This window comes from Panthera tigris, chromosome C2, assembly GCF_018350195.1.
Source record: "Panthera tigris isolate Pti1 chromosome C2, P.tigris_Pti1_mat1.1, whole genome shotgun sequence".
Classification (NCBI taxonomy): domain Eukaryota; kingdom Metazoa; phylum Chordata; class Mammalia; order Carnivora; family Felidae; genus Panthera; species Panthera tigris.
Genome location: NC_056668.1, coordinates 68,777,816 through 68,792,148, shown reverse-complemented (window position 1 = coordinate 68,792,148; position 14,333 = coordinate 68,777,816). Strand labels below are relative to the sequence as shown.

Genomic DNA, 14,333 nt, shown 5'->3' with positions numbered 1-14,333 from the left:
CAAAGGACAGGAATATGCTGAACTGCCCCATAATAGTGCAATTCCCAGACTGTGGGAAACTCCACAGGTCAAAAGGCCTAAGTTCTTCAACTAATAATTGTAACAAAGACTTAAAAGGGACCTCAAGCTAAAAACAAAAGCGAAACCAAACAAGCCGCAAGATGCATTTAGGAGATAACACTGCAAAGAAGCTAGCAAAATGTGTGTGTGTGTGTGTGTGTGTGTGTGTGTGTATAATCACTTTACATATATAAAATCACTATATATGTCTATATATATAATTTTTTTTAAAGATTTATTTATTTTTGAGAGATAGCACAAGCAGGGAAGGGGCAGAGAGAGGGGGACAGAAGATCTGAAGCAGGCTCTGCGCTGACAGCAGTGAACAGGTTGCAGGGCTCAAACTCACACACCGGGAGATTGTGACCTGAGCCAAAGTCCGATGTTCAACCACAAAAGTGGTTACATAAAAAGCGAGGCTAATGGTTGCTTTTAGGAGCACAGAGACTGGGGGCTCTTATTAGGCTGGGATAATGGAGAGACTTTCAAGGTGCCTGGCAGAGCTCTCTGTGTTGATCGCGGTAGTCACTGCAAAGATATTTACCTCACACACCAAGTGAACAGATCAGAAAATTTCACAATATATTTCATTTCCGGTGCAAACTAAATATTAGGTGAGCCAAAAAATATATATATATATATTTTTAAGACTTTGTAGGTATCTTACAAACCAGTAAGAGATTCTTAACACACAACGAAGGGAAGGTGTCAGAGGAACCCTGGAGCTAAAATTTCAGAGATGAAAGATGCCTGAAAAAAAAAATCCCATGGAGTCTCCATTTTACCGATTAGAAAATTGAGGCCCAGAGACAGTGAGTGTCTTGTGCAAGCTCCGCAAAGCTAGTACTAGAAGCAGGTCTAACACCTAGGTCTGCCAGTCTGGGACTTTTCCCACCAGAGCACAGACTTTGCTACCTTTACACTTTAATTCTTTTCTTTCCCTTTTTCTTTTCTCTTCTTTTCTTCCTTTCTTTTTTAAAGAAATGGCTAGTTGAACTTTTTATGTTTCTCCAAAACATTCCTAAGAGGACGTTTCAAAGAATGCATTCAAAGTTGGATCTTCTGGGGAGAAAGATTAACTGCTTTCTCAGAGCTAGGGCTAGTTAGCCTGACAGCAGAGTTGGGTGGGAAACCCTGGTCTGAATCTTCCAGATATTATCTCTAACCTTAGGGCGTTTTCTCTTTACCTTCTATAGCTTCTTTCCTTTTCTCTCTCCGTGCCTTTCCTTGCTCTGACTCTCAGTTAAAGAGACATTGATCATGCTTGCACATTTAAGAGTTAACAGTAACTGGGGACACCGGGGTGGCTCAGTTGGTTAAGCCTCCGACTTGGCTCAGATCATATTACGGTTCCTGCGTTGGAGCCCCACATAGGACTCTTGTGCTGACAGCTCAGAGCCTGGAGCCTGCTTGGGATTCTGTGTTTCCCTTTCTCTCTGCCCCTCCCCCGCTCGCACTTTCTCAAAAATAAATGAACATTAACAAAAATTTTTAAAAAAGTTAACAGTAACTGAATGGAGGGTACTTTCCTAAGAGCTCTACCTGCCGTATCTCATTGAAGCTTCACACTCCTTTGACGCACTTAGATTAACTCTATTTGAGAGGTAGAACCGAGTAACAGAGATCCTAAATCACTTGCCCAAAGTTTTGCGGCTATAAAGAGTAGGGTTCTCAACTCCAGAATCCGTGCTCTTAAGAACTAGGTTATCCTGATTGTACAATTTGTGTTTCTTCACTTATTGAACAAAATGGCACATAACTTGTTCTAATTTTAAAAGTGGGCGCATTAATACTTTATCCAAAAAATAAAATTGTATCCCTTTGATGGATCTACTCGATTCGTTGTTTTTGATCGCCACATCAGAGAGAAAGGAAATTAATTTTGAAGCCTACGCTGCGTTTTTCCAGTGAGCGGACTTCTTTTGTCCCATATCGGGTGGTCTTCAGGCGAAAATACAAAACAAATCGAGAAAACACACTGACCGCAGCCAGAAGACCCGGGGCGGCTCGGCGTCGGGCGCTGGATTTACCGGGGATTCAGGGATTCAGGGCTCCGGGCTCCGAGGCGCATTGACGGTGGGCGTGACGGGAAGGACCTCGGGCCATTCCCGGAGCGCTATGCAAATGACATGTAAATCAGCGCGTGTGAGCCGCTGCCGGCCGTCCGAGTCCGATCCCCAGCACCGAGCTCTCAGTTCTCGCACACACGCGCATTCGCTCTTCGCTCTCGCACTTGCTTTCTCGCCGGCCGCTCACCCCCTGTCCCATCCGGCCCGCCCAGGACGCGCCTCGTCGTCTCCCCGGCTGCCGGGTCGGCTGCCCGCGGCTGAGCGAGCTCGGGGCCCGCGCCGCGCGACTGCAGCGGGGCGCCCTCGCCAAGCGCGGTGCCTTGGCTGCCCGGCCGCCTTCGCCGCGCGGGTGAGTGAGCCCGCCCCGTGCTTTTGTCCCGGCGCGGCCCCTGGGAGTCAGTCTCTGAGGGTGGGGTTCGGGGGTCGGGACCCTTGTTGGGAAGCCTGTCCCTGACTCCCCAGTTGTAGAGGGGCTCCTACGTGCAGCAAGGAGGATTTTTTTTCGGGGCGAGGGGGAGCAGCGTAAGGGAACGACCGCAGTGACTCTGGACAGCCGGGAGTTTTCTTTTGCGGAGTGAGGTCCTGGGGAACAGTGATACGGTAGTCTGGACAGGCGTCTTTCGAAAGGGGGGTGCCTTTGCTTTTAGGTGTGCTAATCGCCGAAGCCCTCAAGGAAGAAGGGTGTGGGCTCATCTGCCAGTTCCCAGGGTGCCACGTGAAGGTCCTCCCAGCCCAAACGTGAGTCTGGGAAGGTGAGGCAGTAGAGGCAGCCGCGGGGTCCCAGGCAAAATTGGCGCTTCGGGCATTGCGGTCTTGCTTTCTCTCCCAGCTACTTACTCAAACTCCTCCCCTCCCTCTTCCTCGTTAGCTTCTACTGGGGTTCTGTGGTTGAAGGACCCTTGTTTGCAGATCATTGCGGTTAGAGAGTTTTGGATAACTAATTCCCAGGACGCGTTAGATGTCAGTGGTTGAGGTAGAACTCTTCCTTGGAACTTGTGACTACTAGCACCCTTCAAGACCCAAAGGACTGTTTTTAGGGGTGATACTCCAGATGGGAAGATGGACTGATGGGGAGAGGTTTACTAGGCCTTCTTTGGTTAGGGGACATGCCCTGTGTATCATAACCTGAAGGAGAAAGACCCAGGCCTTTGGGACCTAAAGAAGGGTAAAAGTAGCTATTCAGTCCAGGGAATTGGGTCGGGGTGTGGAGTACAGTTGGGCAGTGGGCATGGTGCCAGGCCCCAGGCCACTGTTTTTCACTTTCCCTCCTCTCCCCAGGTGCCAAGAGCAGTATGTGAAATGTCCCCATCCCCCTCACCCTCCCCTCCCCCCTCCAGGCTTTAGGTGCTTGCCCTAGAACTGCATTCCTCTTCCAAGTGGGGGTATGGTTTCTTCCCAGACAAGATAAAATCCTTTAGGTCAAAGTGAACAACTTGTTAATAAATTATGTCCAAATGGGGGGCTTGAGAGGACCATTGGGGAAGGCTTGGCACTTCAAAGCATCAGGTATCCACAATGCAAGTCTCTGGGGGAAGTGTAGGTGCTTGTGCTAACCTTATTGGGTTCCTAAAGGGCATTTCGGGTTCTAGTAAAATAAAGTTTTTGTTTTATCACTTTCTTTCCCTGTCTTTTCTTTTCCCTTAAATTCTTGACCTCCTTCCCTTCTCTCTTCTGTGAGCCTTTGTCTCTTCCCCACACTCCAGGGTCTGTGGAGTCTGATGCGGTGGCACCACAGTGCCCTAGGCCAGCTTGGAATGTTCCCTCCTGGTGAGGTTCCCCCTTTGTCTCCCACCCACAGTGGACCAGGGTCTTTGAGCCAGAGCAGGTAGGGGTCTGGGGAGTTGGTTCTAGGTGGGGAGTGACTGGACACTGGATGCTGGATTGGGTAGTGGGTACTCTGGAGGTGTCTTTTTCCTCATTCACTGATGATGCAAAATGATGCTCATTCTCACACACCAATAGGCATGAGCCTGGAGAACGACCCCACAGTGGTGAAGGATTTGTGCTGGTCCAGCCTCCTTCATTTGGTTTCTTTTGTGCAATAGCTAGCTAACTGAGGAGGGGGCTAGCTGGGGGCTTATAATAGTTTTTCTTTGTGTGAGGTTTGCTGACCCCCTCAGCAAGAGACTGTTTTCCCAGGGGCCAACAAGATGTGGGAGGAGTCTTGATCCTGGCTAGGGGTCTTCACCAGTCTCAGAGGAATAGATCATGAACACTCTGGGGTCATCATGTACTCAGTGTCCACAAGAATGACCCCTAGATTTTTTCCCCCAAAATATGAGTCAAATCTTTGAAACTAGTTGGTTTTTTGGCTCTTGGCCTTTTAAGGGGCTCAGAATGCAGCCCAGAATGTAGGTAGGGGTCCAGGTAACCCATGAACACGTGAAGTTTTATTTAGTATCTTTCTGGAAACAGCACTTCTTGGTATTCTGGAAATATACACCAAGCCCACTTGGAAGCCTGACTGCCTTTACCCCAATTCAGACCAACACAAGCAGGTTGGAAAATTATTCATTCTCGAAAGCATCCCATCTATCCTTTCTGAAATGTAGTAGAATTTAGAGAACAAGCCTTAGAAAATAACTTTTCCCCACAGAAGATGTTGTCTTTGCCTATCTTGACTGTTGTGTCACTTTTCTCTGACCAACAGAAGGTGCACCCAGAGAAGCCTAGATAGGACCATTTGTGTGGGAAATGTACAGGTGGACACTTGGGTGGCATGTAGGCTCAGACTCAAGCAACCATCCAGCATTAATCCAGAGTGAGGATGTCGCACATGTCACTGGGATAGGTTCCCATGCCATGTGACTTTTGCCCCCTTTCCCTTCACTCCTCCATCTTCTTGCCCCACAAGCACAGAAAGTGAATGTGCTGGGCTAGGGTCTGCTGAGCCAGCCACTCACCTCTCCCACCTGTGCCATTCTGCAGATGAATTCCTGTCTCTTTATTGAGTTTTGGCTTCGTATCTTTCCATGTGTTTTAAGTCATTGTATCAAGAAAATGCAATTCTTACAATCTCAAGGTCAGCAGACCTCAGTGTTTGTCACTACACCCGGGCAGATGCATCCTTCCTGTCTTGTACGCACCTGCTGAGGCTCTTGTAAAATGGACAGTGACAGCCAGCCCAGTGGGGCTGGGGCAGGAAGAGGACCAGTAAGAATAGGTCTCTGTTTGCAGCTAATGGGGATAAGGCTGAATTTCCAGATGGTCACACCACCTTATTTTCATTGTCCTCCTGCCCACTGTCCCTTGGTGTCTGAGGGTGAATGCCCACAATGGGCACCTCACTAGGAAGCTGTGGGCATTTTTATGTAGATCCAGCTTCTTAGATTTCCCACCATTGTCCCTATCCCCCCCACCGTTGGTACTTCTGTCCCCTTCCTCCCCTCCTCTCTTCGTCTCCTGGGCCCAGAGTGCAGAGCCCTCTGGAGACAAAAAGGATGATGAGAGATTCCTCTTTAGATCTCTTTACCCCCACCTCTACTCTGGGCCCCCAGATCTGATGCTAATTTGTTAATCTGGGATCTTATGAGTTATTTCTCATAATCTTGTGGGAACCAAACTCTTACGTTATGGATTTTCATAGTTGAGGATGCTTTTTATTTCTTTATTTTCAGGACTGAGATTTCTAGTACAGAGTAGCTCTCCTTCAGATTTCTGGCAGGAGGAAGCAGCACAAGGGTAGAATGTGAACTTTGGCTTTAAACTTGGGTTCAGAGCCATCCTGTTCCCTTACTGGCTCTGGTTCTTGACCATGGTATTTAACCTTGGTGAGTGACTTCAGTTTCCTCATCTGACAACGAGGGTAGTTATAAAAATTAAATGAATATATGAATATAAGAGGCACAAAAGAAGGAATAACTGTTACCATGCAAATTGAGTAGTGTTCTCTTTATAGAATGACCTGTACCTCAGCCAACAAACATTAATTACTGGACCTGCCCTCCATCTGGCCCTGTAGAGGTTTATGAAACAAAGGTAGTATGCCCAAGAGACTTTGGGTCTATTTGGGGGAAAAGCTAACATATACGGAGAAATTAGAAAACAGACAAGTTCTGTGGCACAGACTCAATCAGGGGAATTAAGGGTGGCCAAAAATTCAGGGCTGGAGTGGTCAGGAAAGGCTTCAAAGATGATGAGGTAGGAGGGTGGGCATGAGCAGACCCTGAAGGGAGGGTGGGTACTGACCAGGAGAGAGGAAGGTGGGATTACTTGGCTCTAGTGTCTAGTGTCTGAAAGCTCCAGCCTCTCCTTTGTGGGAAGCTGGTGCCACACCTTTGACCCTGCGGTGAGCTTTCAGCCATGCAGGCCTGCTTGTTCTGAGATTTCTTTGGGGGATGGTTTTCATTCCAGGCTTGTTTTCCCTCTGCTGCCCAGAATATTCCTGGAAAATTTTTGTTTTAATTTTATACTGAATCAAAAATGATGAGAGACAAATCCACAGCCACAGTGAAAGCCCAGACCCATGAAAGACTTTTGGGTTCCCAGGGCTTTGTGTTATTTCCTTGTGATTCATTTATTATAGCTCATTTCCTGGTTCTGGAATGGCAGGCATTGGGGTTGGGGGAGACCAGTCCACCTGATCCCTGCATTATATTGAGGTGGAAACCCTGGCCTAAGAGGCCAAGCAATTGGGTGGCAGAACTGGAAGCAGCCAGTGTTCTTATCACCCCAATCTGATGGAGGATGGTGATGGGGTGAGAGGGCCTGATCTAGGCAGTGGATAGGAGTGGATGCAGTTTGGTTCCATCATCTCCACCTGGTTTTCCAGGGTCTAGAAGGCCACCTTCCTTGGTCTAAGACTTGGTAATGGGGTGAATTGAAGTGTTCGGCAAAAGATTCTAAGGGATTTCCCATCTGCTGCTCTATAAGAAGGCACTTTCCACTCATCTACCTATTTTTTGCAGTTATGTCTTTATGGTTAGGTATAACCATTCTAATTTTTCTCCTGAACTTTATGCATTTTTCAAGCTGAGTGCTAAGCCTAGTCATAGAACATGCCTACAGTGGACCTATTCCTACCCTCCCCCATTAACCAGGTTAAATTACTATTTGATATTTTCATATTAGTGTCAGCAGAGTGATCATTTCTGTAGCCACTTGGTTGCTAACCTTGTGGAAATGAATATGTAAATAAGGAGGCAACAGGTTGTTTCAGAGTGCCTGGAAGTTGCCTCTTATTACCAAAAGCTACTGTCTTCACAATAGGGCCTCATGGTGGGCATGATAAAATTAATGCAATTGCTACTGACTTTACCCCATGGCATTTCAACCAGTGGTGTTTTGGGGAGTTCTAAGGGTTTTTGTTGTGATTGGACAGCCACCTAGGGCCTCTTCTGATCATAGATGAACGCAGCCACTCAGGCCCTCCTCCTATGGGCCCTCTAGTTTTCCCAGACAGAGAATCCCTTGGTTTTATTTTCATATTGTTATTGCTGCTAACCAGACCTTCGCTAACTCACACTTGGAGTATTAACTACAGCCTCTCTGTGGCACAAATACATTTCACACTTGATAAAAAGCCCGGCCTGACTGCCTCACTCCACCTTCAGAAACTTTCAGTGGCTCACCACATCTTACAGTACAACCTTAACCTGAAGTTCAGCGGCTTCCATAATCTGATCTCAAAACCAGAGAGACTGATTCACTTATTGTCCTTGAAGCCAATGTATACGCTTTCTTCTCTGCTTTTGACTATGACTTAATCCTCTTCTGCAATATTCTTCACTTGCCTCTTTGAGTAACATGTCCTATCCTTAAATATTTGCTCAGGGAATTAATTAAGTTCCCAATACCTGTCAGGTGCTGCCAAGCTGACCTCTTTAGCTTCAGGTTCTTGTTTTTGTTCCAACTTCTGTTGCAATTAGTCTCTGCAAAATTCTTTTGGTGGTGATACATCATTTATTATTATGGAATGTTTTTATCTTTTGTTTTCATTTTTTTTTTCATGGTAAATTTTAGATCTATAACTATATTGAAAAAACTTCAAAGGAAGGACATGCCTAATGCCTTTATTTTCTCATGGTGGTTGTTCCAGAACTAGCTGATAACAAAATCCCTTTGGGAGCCTTGTTTGCAAAATAATGCATGCCTCCCCTGTGGAGTCAGGGAATCTTTGTTTTTCCAGAGCTTCCCAAGTGTTTCTTGTGTCAGCCAGATTTGGGAATCAGTTTAGGTCAATTTTTCATTGTATAATTATTTCTTTGATTTATATATTAGGAAGGATTCTTTAAAATTAATAGAAACCAACTCAGGCTAGCTGATGAGGAAAAGAAACGTAATAATAGTTGTGTGGTAAAAGGAGATGACATTGCATATTTTCTTGATTCCAAGTTACCATAGGCTGTAAGACACTTTATAGTTTCTTAGGAATAAAGCACGTCCTTTAATATACACAATTTTAGAAATTTTCTAAATTACAATATGCCTTCATTCATAAAACTGTCACTTTCTTCATCATTATCACGATGAAAATACTGACTGAGCTCCTTCTGAATTGTGTTGGTCTATTTCAGTTACACATGATTTCAAGATGAAATGCTGTTTTTCATAATCTGTGCTCATGAGTTTTCAATGTTCACTCCTTAAATCCTGGGTTAACTTCTTGGTCATGACATATACGTATAGTTTTTAAAAAATACCCTGTTGGCTTTGATTTGCTAATATTTTATTGGGTTTATTGCATTTATGGTCATAAGTGAGAAGCATAGCTATAGTCTTTTCTGTCCTTGGCCAATTGCATATGTGACCACAATTTTAACATCTTAACCCCTTCAGGATTAACAGAATAATTCTGAGGAATGTTAAATTATACCAGAATTTTATCTACACTTTCTTTAGGTAAAACTCACAGGTTTTTCTATCTATACTTTCTTTAGGTCAAACTTACAGGTTTTATTAGAAGTAAATAATGTTGCTAAAAGTTACATATCTTCTGACAGTTAACCAGCAGCTTTGAAAAACTTATTGTTCAGTACCCAAATGATCATGTGTTGCACGTGATCAGTTCACATTTTCCTAGCTTTGAAAAGTCTATACTTTATTCTGATAAATTTGGCAGTTCTTACTGCTGTTTGATTCCACTGCTTGACAGGTGGTAAGCATTATTTTAGGTATGCAATAACTTTTCTTTTCAATGCTGCATCATGATGAAATCTCTTTAGAGACATCTTTTTTTCTTTTTCATTTAAAAAAATTTGAGGTATAATTTACATGCAATAAAATTCACTCATTCACTCATTGTGCAGTTCTGAATTTTGACACATATATAGTCATATAAGCACCATCACAGTCAAGGTGCAGGAAGTTCCATTTCCCAGAAAATTGCCTTTTGTATTTCTTAAAATTTTTTTTTTTATTTTTCGAGAGAGGGAGAAAGCATGTGAGTTGGGAAGAGGGGCAGAGGGAGAGAGAGAGACAGAGAGAGAGAGAGAGAGAGAGAGAGAGAGAGAGAGAGAATCTTAAGCAGGCTCCACACTCAGTGCAGAGCCCCACCTGGGGCTCAATCCCACCATCATCCTGGGATCATGACCTGAGCTGAAACCAAGAGTTGGATGCCCAACTGACTGAGCCACCCAGGCACCCCACCTTGTATACTTTTGTAGTCCAACTGGATGTTGAGTTGTTCTGAGGAGACTCAAGGAGCCACTGATCTTTTTTCTGTCCCTGTGGTTTTGCCTTCTTCAGAATGTCATTTAAATGGAGTCGCATGATATGTAGCCTTTTTAGTTTGCCTTCTTTTACTTAGCACAATGTGTTTGAGATTCATCCATGTTGTTAGGTGTATCAGTAGGTTGCTCCTTGTTGTTGCTGACTTTTATTTCATTGTGTGGATGTACCACAAGAGATTTATTCACCAACTGAAGGACATTGGGTTGTTTCCAGTTTGGGGTGATAATGAATAATTCACTATAAATATTGGTATACAGGTTTTTATGTGAACATAGATTTTCATTTCCCTTGGGTAAACACCTAAGAGTGGGATTGCTGGTAGCATGGTAAGTGTATTCTAATAAAATGTCCAACTTTTTTCCAAAGTGGCTGTACCATTTTGCGTTCCCACTAACAATGTGCGAGGGTTATAGTTTCCACATCCTTGTAAGCACTTAGTATTTGTCAGATTTTAAACATTTTAGATATTCTAATAGGTATAGTTTTTTCATTGTGGTTTTAATTTCCATTTCCTTAATGATGGTGAACATCTTTGTTATTTGGCCTATTCTTTATTAGTCTTTTTTGATGAAGTGTCTGTTTAAATCTTTTGCCTACGTTTTATTGGATTGTTTCCTTATGGTTGAGATTTGAGATATAATTCTTTTATATTCTGAACGTGAATCTTTTATCAGGTACATGTTGGGCAAATATTTTCTCATTGTGTATGGCTTGTCTCTTCATTCTCTTAACAATGTCTGCTATTGCTGAGCAGAAGATTTTAATTTGAAGTCTAATTTATCAATTTTTAAAAATGTATTCTTTTGGCATTGTATCCAAGAACTATTTACCTAATTCAAGGTCATTAAGACTTCAATATTGTATTTGATTTTAAGTTTTTATTTTAATTCCAGTTAGTTAACATACAGTGTTATATTAGTTTCACATATACAGTATAGGGACTCAACAATTCCATACATCATTCAGTGCTCATTACAAGTACACTCTTTAATCACCATCACCTATTTCACTCAACCCCCCAACTCCCCTCAGGTAACCATCAGTTTATTCTCTATAGGTAAGAGTCTGTTTCCTGGTTTGTCTCTCTCTCTCTTTTTCCCTTTGCTTGTTTGTTTTTTTTCTTGAATTCTACATATGAGTGAAATCATATGGTATTTGTGTTTCTCTGACTGACTTATTTCTCATAGCATTATACTCTGTAGCTGTATCCATGTTGTTGCACATGGCAAGATTTCATTCTTTTTTATGGCTGAATAACATTCCACTGTGTCTGTATACCACATCTTCTTTATCCATTCATGAGTCAGTGAACACTGGGTTGCTTCCATATCTTGGCTATTGTAAATAATGCTGCTATAAACATAGGGGTGCATGTATCACTTTGAATTAGTATTTTTGTATTCTTTGGGTGAATACCTACTATTTACTAGTAAATACCTAGTAGTGCAATTGTGGGATCAGAAGGTAATTCTATTTTTAGCTTTTTGAGGAACCTCCATACTGTTTTCCACAGTGGCTGCACCAGTTTGCATTCCCACCAACTGTGCGCAAGTGTTCCTTTTTCTTCACATCCTCGCCAACACCTGTTACTTCTTATGCTATTGATTTTAACCATTCTGACAGGTGGAGGTGATACCTACTTGTAGTTTCATTTGCATTTCCTTGAGGATAAATGTTGACGAGCATATTTTCCTGTGTCTTTTGGCCATCTGGATGTCTCCTTTGGAGAAACGTCTTTTCATGTCTTCTCATTTTTTTAATTGGATTATTTGTTTTCTGGATGTTGAGTTGTATAAGTTCTTCATACATTTTGGATGTTAGCCCTTTATTGGATATGTTATTTGCAAATATATTCTCCCATTCTGTAGGTTGCCTTTTAGTTTTGTTGATTTGTTTCCTTTGCTGTGCAGAAGCTTTTTATTTTGAAGTAGTCCCAATAGTTTATTTTTGCTTTTGTTTCCCTTGCCTCAGGCATTGTATCTAGAAAAAAATTGCCGTGGCTGACGTCAAAAAGGTTATTGCCTGTTTTCTAGGATTTTTGTGGCTTCAGGTCTAACATTTAGGTCTTTAATCCATTTTGTATTTATTTAGGTGTGTGGTGAAAGTGGTTCAGTTTCTTTCTTTTGCATGTTGCTGTCCAATTTTCCTAATACCATTTGTTGAAGAGAGTGTCCTTTTCCCATTGGCTTTCTTTCCTGCTTTGTTGAAGATTAATTGACCGTATAGTTATGGGTTTATTTCTAGGTTTTCTGTTCTGTTACATTGATCTATGTGTCTGTTTTTTGTGCCAGTAGCATACTGTTTTGATTACTACGGCTTTGTAATATAATTTGAAGTCCAAAATTATGGTGCCTCCAGTTTTGTTTTTCTTTTTTTAAGATTGCTTTTGCTATTTGGGGTCTTCTGTGGTTCCATACAAATATTAGGATTGTTTGTTATAGTTCCTTGAAAATGCTGGTGGTATTTTGATAGAGATTGATAGATTGATAGAGATTTGGTAGATTGCTTTGGGGACTGTGGACATTTTGACAATATTTGTTCTTCCAATCCATGAACATCGAATATCTTTTTATTTCTTCGTGTCATCTTGAATTTCTTTCATCAGTGTTTTATAGTTTTCTGAGTACAAGTCTTTCACCTCTTTAAGTTTATTCCCAGATATTTTCTTGGTTTTGGTGCAGTTGAAGTGGGGTTGTTTTCTTAATTTTTCTTTCTGCTGCTTCAATATTGGTGTATAGAAATGCAACAGATTTCTGTACATTGATTTTGTATCCTGTGGCTTTACTGAATTTATTTATCAGTTCTAACAGTTTTTTGGTGGTCTTTAAGGTTTTCTGTTCTATATGTGGCATCATGTAATCTTCAAATATTGAAAGTTTTACTTCTTCCTTACTGATTTGTATGTCTTTTATTTCTTTGGGTTGTATGATTGCTGTCTAGGACTTCTGGTACTATGTTGAATAAAAGTGGTGAGAGTGGGCATCTTTGTCTTGTCCCTGATCTTAGGGGAACAGCTCTCAGTTTTTCCCCATTAGAGATGATGTTAGCTGTGGATTTTTAACATACGGCCTTTATTATGTTGAGATGTTCCCTCTAAACCTACTTGTTGAGGACTTTTATTGTGAATGGATGTTGTACTTTGTCAAATGCTTTTTCTGTGCCTATTGAAATGATCATATGTTTCTTACTTTCTATTACTGGTGTGATCTATCACATTGATTGATTTGTGAATATTGAACCCCCCCTTGCATCCCATAAATCCCACTTGATTGTGGTGAATGATTATTTTTTTTTAATGTATTGTTGGATTCGATTTGCTAGTATTTTGTTGAGGATTTTTGCATCTATGTTCATGAAGTTATTGGCCTGTAGTTCTCTTTTTTAGTGGTGTTTTTATTTGGTTTTGGTATCAGAGTAAGGCAGGCCTCATAGAATGAATTTGGAAGTTTTCCTTCCTTTTCTATTTTTGGAATAGTTTGAGAAGAATAGGTATTAACTCTTGTTTAGATGTTTGCTAGAATTTGCCTGTGGAACCATATGGCCCTAGACTTTTTTGGGGGGAATTTTTGACTACTGATTCAGTTTCTTTGCTGGTTCAATCTGTTCAATTTTTCTATTTCTTCCTATTTCAGTTTTGGTAGTTTATATGTGTCTAGGAATTTCCCATTTCTTCTAGCTTATCCAATTTATTGGCATATAGTTTTTCTTATAATTGTTTGTATTTCTGTGGTGTTGGTTGTTATTTCTCTTCTGTCACTTGTGATTTTATTTATTTGGGTTCTTTCTCTTTTTTTCATGTTAAGTCTGGCTAAATGTTTATCAATTTTATTGATTAAAAAAAACAGATCCTGGTTTCATTGATCTGTTCTTTTACTTTTTTTTTTTTTGGTTTCTATATCATTTATATCTGCTCTAATCTTTATTATATCCTTTTTTTCTGCCGGTTTTAGGCATTGTTTGTTGTTCTTTCTGTAGCTCCTTTAGGTGTAAGTTTAGGTTGTTTATTTGCGATTTTTCTTGCTTCTTGAGGTAGGCCTGTATTGCTGTATACTTCCCTCTTTGGACCACTTTTGCTACATTCCAAAGATTTTGGACCATTATGTTTTCATTTTCATCTGTTTTCATGTACTTTTTAATTTCTTCTTTTATTTTCTGGTTGACTCATTCATTATTTAGTAGCGTGTGTTTTAGCTTCCATGTATTTGTGGTTTTTCCAAACTTTTTCTTGTGGTTGACTTCAAGTTTCATTGCACTGTGGTCAGAAAAGATGCATGGTATGAATTCGATCTTCTTGAATTTGTTGAGGCTTGCTTTGTGAACTAATATGTGATCTACTCTGGAGAATGTTCTGTGTGTACTTGAAAAGAATGTGTATTGTGCTGTTTTAGGATGGAATGTTCTGAATATATCTGTTAAATCCATGTGTTTCAGTGTGTCATTCCAAACTGCTGTTCCCTTGTTGATTTTCTGTTTAAATGGTCTGTCCATTGATGTAAGTGGGGTATTAAAGTCTGCTACTATTATTATATTATT

General features: G+C 41.5%; 1 protein-coding gene across 1 annotated transcript in view; it reads left to right on the top strand.

Moving 5' to 3' along the window:
* The first annotated feature begins 2,268 nt into the window (after nucleotides 1-2,268).
* MYLK (myosin light chain kinase) overlaps nucleotides 2,269-14,333 on the top strand; it is a 294,654-nt gene continuing 282,589 nt past the window's right edge. Inside the window, exon 1 of the mRNA XM_042956721.1 lies at nucleotides 2,269-2,478. The gene's annotated coding sequence lies outside the window, so the exon portion shown is untranslated. The remainder of the gene's footprint in view (nucleotides 2,479-14,333) is intronic.